The sequence below is a fragment of the Pinus tabuliformis genome, chromosome 8 (assembly GCF_031772625.1).
Source record: "Pinus tabuliformis cultivar Carrire ecotype Pingquan chromosome 8, CPIR1, whole genome shotgun sequence".
In the NCBI taxonomy this organism is placed as follows: Eukaryota; Viridiplantae; Streptophyta; class Pinopsida; order Pinales; family Pinaceae; genus Pinus; species Pinus tabuliformis.
The window spans coordinates 524,592,773-524,599,520 of record NC_142294.1 but is presented as its reverse complement, the minus strand read 5'-3'; positions in this window follow the sequence as shown (position 1 = coordinate 524,599,520).

The following is a 6,748-nucleotide window of genomic DNA, read 5'->3' as shown; positions in this document are numbered from 1 at the left end:
AAAGAAATAAAATGGAAATTATAATACGTCTAAAACTATTTAAAATCTAGTTTCATTAAAACGCAAGTGAACTGAAATGAATTATCAAAAAATCGACTTTCAAAAAAAGCAACAAACCGAAATCGAAAATTTTGTTTGGCATGTGCAGGTTGAAGCGTTTGACGGCGGACAGGGTGAAGAATGCTGCGAATTTGTACCCATAGGTCAGCGTGAGGGTTTCGGAGAGGCCGACGAGCAAAGGGTGGAAGCATTGAATGTAGCGTGAAAGATCAGTGAGGAAATCGCAGGTACAACAAGTCGATGCAAGGGAATGAGGAAACTGCTGCGGGTTTGAGTGCCTGACAGCAGCAAGAGCAATGTTGACAACTGGACAATAGGGATAGGCACAGCTAAGACAGCGTGGAGCTGAAAGGAGCCGCGTCAACGTTTTGAATTTTGTTTGTAGATGATGGTACATAGTACGGATGAGGGAGAGCAGGACAACACAATGGTGATGGCTACATATGACAGAGAGAGAGCCAATAAACGCAGGCAACGGAAGGGAGCAGAGAGCACAGGCAGTGGGATTTTGAATGCTTGCAGTTTGCAGTTTCTTATGACAGCTGCGTGGTTTATGGCAGTGTAAGGCAACAATGGCTGTGGGTTTTGAAAAATGGATTTGTAGCGTTGGAACTTGATGAGGGATGGAGCCAGGAGATACACAATGGGAGGGACGCGTACAGGCAACATGGAGCTCCAGTTGATGGGCAGCGCTGAGTAATGTGACTGCGCAGATCTGCTTCAAAAAAATTAAGAATGCCCCTGTAACACAAAGAAACACTGAGAAATAGCAGGAAGCTGATCAAACCCTCATAAATCTTCAGAAAAACCCTGCAACCTGTAAATAGAAAGGAAAAACACCCAGAATATATTGCAAAAGATAAAATCCTAAAAAACTAGCTACAAAATTTACAGCTTTGTGACTCTACAACAGCAAGATTTATCAATAACCCTCCATAATATTTTCAGAATATCAGATTTACTATGAGATGCTTTAGAAAACACTCTCATGCAACTCAAAAAATAAACTCTAAATGATAAACCCAGAATCAAAACTGGCAAGGCTCTACAAGAGAGTGCTTTGCGGGAGTTGGCTGGTTCAGCCGAGAACTTCCCCAAACGCCCATTGATTTTCTCAATAAGGGTTTCCTGCACAACTCACTTCAACTATCTATAAAGAGAGAAAAATAGTACTAGATCCCAGATGCTATGGAGATACCTGCCATTTTTTCAGAAATTCTAATACCATTCAAACCCTATTAAGTGAACAAGATACCTGTGTTCAACAATACTCTACTTTAAGCTATTACTAATGGATGACAATAAAATTATGCAGAAAATAAAACAGCTCACAACACTTCAGGAGAGTAACACCAGCAAGATTTCAACCCCAAAGTCTTTATTTATTTGCACCAGAAAAAGTTTACAAGAGAGCTTTCTTCAGCACAGACTCACGGATCGAATGATCTCAAATGACCCCTAGCACCGTATTTAAAGGAAAAATTCCCAACGGCTAGTTCGAGTGATCCATGTCAAAATGATCTCGACCGTCGATGAGGATCAAGATATCTTTTAATCTCATCTGTCGAATTCTTAATATATTAAAAAATTGAAAATTTGAATTTATTTACTCAAAAATTTGACTTATTATTATTTTATTATTTTTTTAATTTTTATTTTATTTTATTTTTTTAATTTTAATTTTTTAACTTTTTTTTTTTTTAATTATTTATATCTTTTTTTTTTTTTAAAGGATCCTCGAACTTAACCTTTGGAAAAATCACCTAGGACCTAGGACTTAGGACTTATGAGGGGATTAAAACATTTTCTAACCCTCAAGACACTGTACATCGTGATTTTTACAATTTCAAGGGGGAAAACCCATTTGACATAGACCCTCATAGACCACCCAGTTCTGCAACCAAATATAATCTAGCAGATCAACGCACTAGGATTCCCCTAAGATTCTAATGACAAAATTCATTCCGGCTTTGGGGTTAGGCTGAAGGAAAACTCTGCCGATCATGGATCAGTGAGACAAAAAACCTTCCGGAACGTAGATTATCACTAGAAAATTAGGTCCACCTAGGTAATTTACATACATGACTCAGATCTGCTAAGATTATTTACAATTTACACATGCAGAGTGGGTTTACAAAACAATATGATCGGGCTGATGATGACAATCGAATGGCACGGACATGTCAATCCAGCGTTGCCCCTTTTTGCGAAAAAGGGGGTGTACTACTATGGGTAGTTGACACGTAGTGTTCAACATCTGGCTCCACTTGGGGACACGTTGCTGCACTGTAGGAATGTGAGAATCCAGAATCTGCATCCACGCAACACAAAACAAAATATAAGTAGTGTCCGTCCAAAAAATCATCATATAACATTAAGCACATGAAAGATATAAGCTCTTCATTTATTAACTATCTAAAAAAGTAAATCTAATCCTAAAACAGAAATAAAATGCTGAAATAACATGGAGTAGGGTTAGAAATACAATACAAAGGATGCCCTATGGCATCAAATATCATCTTTGAAGAAAAGCTTGAGCATTTGGCCATTCGCAGGTAGATCAAGTGGTTCGCCATCCAATCTGCTCAAGTGGAATGAGTTTGGTCCAGCTATATCTCGAATGATGTACGGTCCCAACCACAAACTGTCGAACTTCTTATGTTTTCCTGATTTTTCATTCTTGCGATCCCAAAGAAGTACCATATCTCCCACCTGCAAAGCTCTAGATCGAGAGAATTTATCAAAGCTTTTCTTAATGTTAGATTGATTTTTACATATAGCATCAAAAGTTGTCTTACGAGCTTCATCTAACTCCACAATCTGATCTATTCTATTTTGAGCAACATCTTTATTAGTAGAAAAATTCTGAAGGAGCTGATAAGCTGACAATTTCAGGTGCACAGGTAAGGTTGCATCCAAGCCATAAACTAATTCAAAGGGAGATTTACTAGTAGCTTTCTTCTTAGTGATCCTATCTGCCCATAAAGCATACTTGATTTTGCTATCCCATGATCTCTTATTATCTCCTACTATCTTCTTGATAATGGTTATGAGATTCTTGTTACTTGATTCGGCCAGACCATTACCTTGAGGATAGTAATTTGACGAATGAGATAAGACACTGCCATATTTGAAGCAAAAAGATGAAAACTCTGAGGAACTAAAAGCTTTGGCATTGTCAATAGTGATCTTAGCAAGGACACCAAATCTAGTAATGATATTTTCAATGAAATCCATAATAACCTTTTCAGTGGCATTCTTAGTAGGAATGGCTTCAACCCATTTAGTGAAATAATCGTACAGTCAAAATCCATGAATAGCCATTGCTAGAATTTTCATGGAACTTCCCGATGAAGTCCAGACCCCAATGTTGAAAAGGTGCCTCTACAATGACAGGTTGTAGGGGCAGGGCAGCAAGCTTCTGTTTCCCAGTGAATAATTGATAGGCTTGACAAGTTCTAACAAACCTATGCACATCAAAAAAAATTGAAGGCCAATAATAACCAGCTCTTAGGATTTTGTGGGCGGTAGTTCTAGTAGCATAATGACCACCACAAAATCCTGAATGAAATTCAGAGATTAATTTCTTGGACTCAATGTCATCAACACACCTAAGCACTATGCCCTCAGGATTTCTCCATCCAAGGCCATCCTTCATAAGGCAATACTTAGTGGCTTTTAGTCTAAGAGCCCTTCTCTTATGAGCAGCGAAATGGTTAGGACATGTAAGATTCATCAAGTAATAAACGATATCCTTGTACCACTCATGCTCTCCTAATCTTTGCAACTCAGGGGAAGATAGATTGCTAAGACAAAATAAACCAAGAGTCTTTTCGTTACCTTCAGTCAACATTTGAGCCAAACCTTGGCCTTTGACTAGCTTGGTGGGTCTGATCTCTAAATCATATTCTTGTATTTTAGTAACCCACCTAGCACGAGTCCCTAAGCAATCGGTTTGAGTTAATATATCTTTAACAGCAGAATGTGGGACGAAAGCAATGATTTTAGAATAACCCAAATAAGTTTTGAAGTGCTTAAGAGACTTGACCAGGGCATAAGCTTGCTTTTCCATGGTGTTGTACTTCAATTTGGAATTTTGAAGTGCTCTACTCATGAAAGAAATAGGCTGCTCGTGACCATCTTTATTCTTTTGTAACAGGACACCAACAATGGTATCTTTGGAAGCGAAAGAAAAAATCATGAAATCTTTGGAATAATCGGGACTAACTAAGACAGGAGCTCTTGCAATAGCGCATTTGATTTCTTGAAAAGCCTTTTTGCTGTCTTCTTGCCAAACAAATTTTGCATCTTTCTTTAGAAGACTTTGAATAGGCTTAGCTATTTCTGCGTAATTTGGAATAAACCTTCTAAGAAAATTTGTCTTTCCAAGGAAAGACTGAAGGGATTTAAAATTATGAGGAAGAGGAATCTTCTGGATTGCTTCAATTCTTTCAGGATCAATCTTGATTCCATCCTTAGAAATGATATGGCCAAGTAATTTCCCTTATGTTACTCCAAAAACAGACTTAGTTGGATTCAAAGAAATCCCGTATTCTCTACATCTATCGAAAACCTACCTAAGATGATTTATATGACTGATACCATCTTTAGAAAATACAGTAAAATCATCTTGGTAAATCTCAATAAACTTCCCTATTAACCCCTTAAGGGCATAATCCATAGGCCTTTGGAATGTAGCCCCAACGTTGGTTAATCCAAACGACATTCTGATGTATTCAAAAGTACCCCATGGTGTGGTGAATGTGGTTTTATGACAATCTTCCTTTTTAACCCATACCTGATTGTACCCAGAAAAACCATCTAGCGACGACATCATTCCAAAACCAGTTACTCTTTGCAATAAAGTCTCCATATTTGGAAAAGGGTAATTATCTTTCTTGCATGCTAGATTAAGGTTTCGAAAATCGACACAAAGCCTTATCATACTGTTCTTTTTCCTAACAATCACCAGATTTGAACACCATGTCGAATGCCTGGTTTGAGCGATAATTCCTGCTGCAAGCATTTTCGCAAGCTCTTTCTGAACCAAAGGGGCTAATTTAGAATTAATTTGCCTAAGCTTCTGGTGAGAGGGTTTAGCATTTTCATCTTTTAAGGGGATAGTATGTTCCATGACATCTTCTCTATAACCCTTTAATTCATCATAAGAAAAAGCTAAAACATCTCGATATTCGTGAAGTAAATTAGTTAACTTTTTTCTTTCCTCCACACTAGTACCTTTACCAATTTTTCAATCTTTGGGTTCTCAGAAGTACCAATGTTTATCTCAAGATATTCGCCTGGGTCCATCTTATTTTCTTCTCTCAACTTCGTGGCATCATGCCGATCAAAATGCTGCTCTAAGGCAACCACATTCCTAGGAGTAGGATTTATGATATGCTCATAATTTAAAGATCCATCCTCCTCAGAATCTATCCGGAAATCCTCAAACTCATCCAAACTATTAAGAAAACGAATGACTTGCTTTTCATCATTAAAGACTTGCCAATGCTCTGAGTTATTTGAAACAGATGGTCTAAATATTACTTCCATTTTGATCTTATCCTTAATTAGCTCATCAGATAACTGGAAAGTAGTAGTAGCTACGACAAGTTCATCTGCCAAACTATTTTTCTCTCTTGGGATAGCTTTGAGGTCAAGGACATCAAAGTGCTCCATAATATCCCACACAACATTTCGATAATTCCTTAATCTTTGATTTTTACATGTGAATTTATTTTTAAGCTGCATGATAATTAAATCAGAATACCCCTTAATGCTAAGCAATTTAATTTTCAAAGATTTTGCTAATTCAAGACCCAACAATACAGCCTCATATTCAACGACATTGTTGGTTTCTTCAAATTCTAATCGATAAGCAAACTTGAAAATGTGATCAAGGGGAGATTTAAGCACTATTCCAACACCTTTACCATGCCTAGACGATGCACCATCGAAGTACATGTACCAAACTCTGTCATTGAGATCCTTAATCTTATCATCGGGAGGAATTATGAAATTAGACATGATGGCATAATTCCCAATGTCAGATTGCTCTTTGATTATCTCGTTGTGAGGTCTCTTAGGATCTTCGACATGGAATTTTCTTTCGGGCTCTCTATTTAGTCTTACAAAACCATCACCCCTAGGAGAAGGAATCATAGCATATGACCAATTCATTTGAATACTTCCTCCTAGATCAGAGGCCCACTTTCTGGATAAAAGCATACCCCAGGCATCAAGCACATCAACAACAACAATATCCATAACAATCATGATGTCTGGGTAAACTAGTAGGGTCTAGAAACCCTTAAGTTAAGCTGTTCCATGACCCTTTTAGTCATTACACAAGCTGATGCACCAGAATCCAACATGCAATTATTCAATTTATATCCATTAACTAACAAGGTGATAAAGAAAGGCTGGTGATCTTTGTTATCCGCATCCAAGCTTTGCAAATATATGGGAGCATCATGATAGTCAACTTCCCGATTCTTCTGTTGAGAAATATTTACTTGAGGACCCTGAATAGCTTTTATCAATTTGTCTCTTTGGGAAGGGATTTTAGCAATCTCGGAGACAGGAACCCAGATTTTCGCATTGTTAAACCAACTTCCCAAATCGACATCTAATCCAGAGTTTAAACCAGGGTTAAAAGTTCGAGGGGGAATTTGATTCCCGCTCTGAT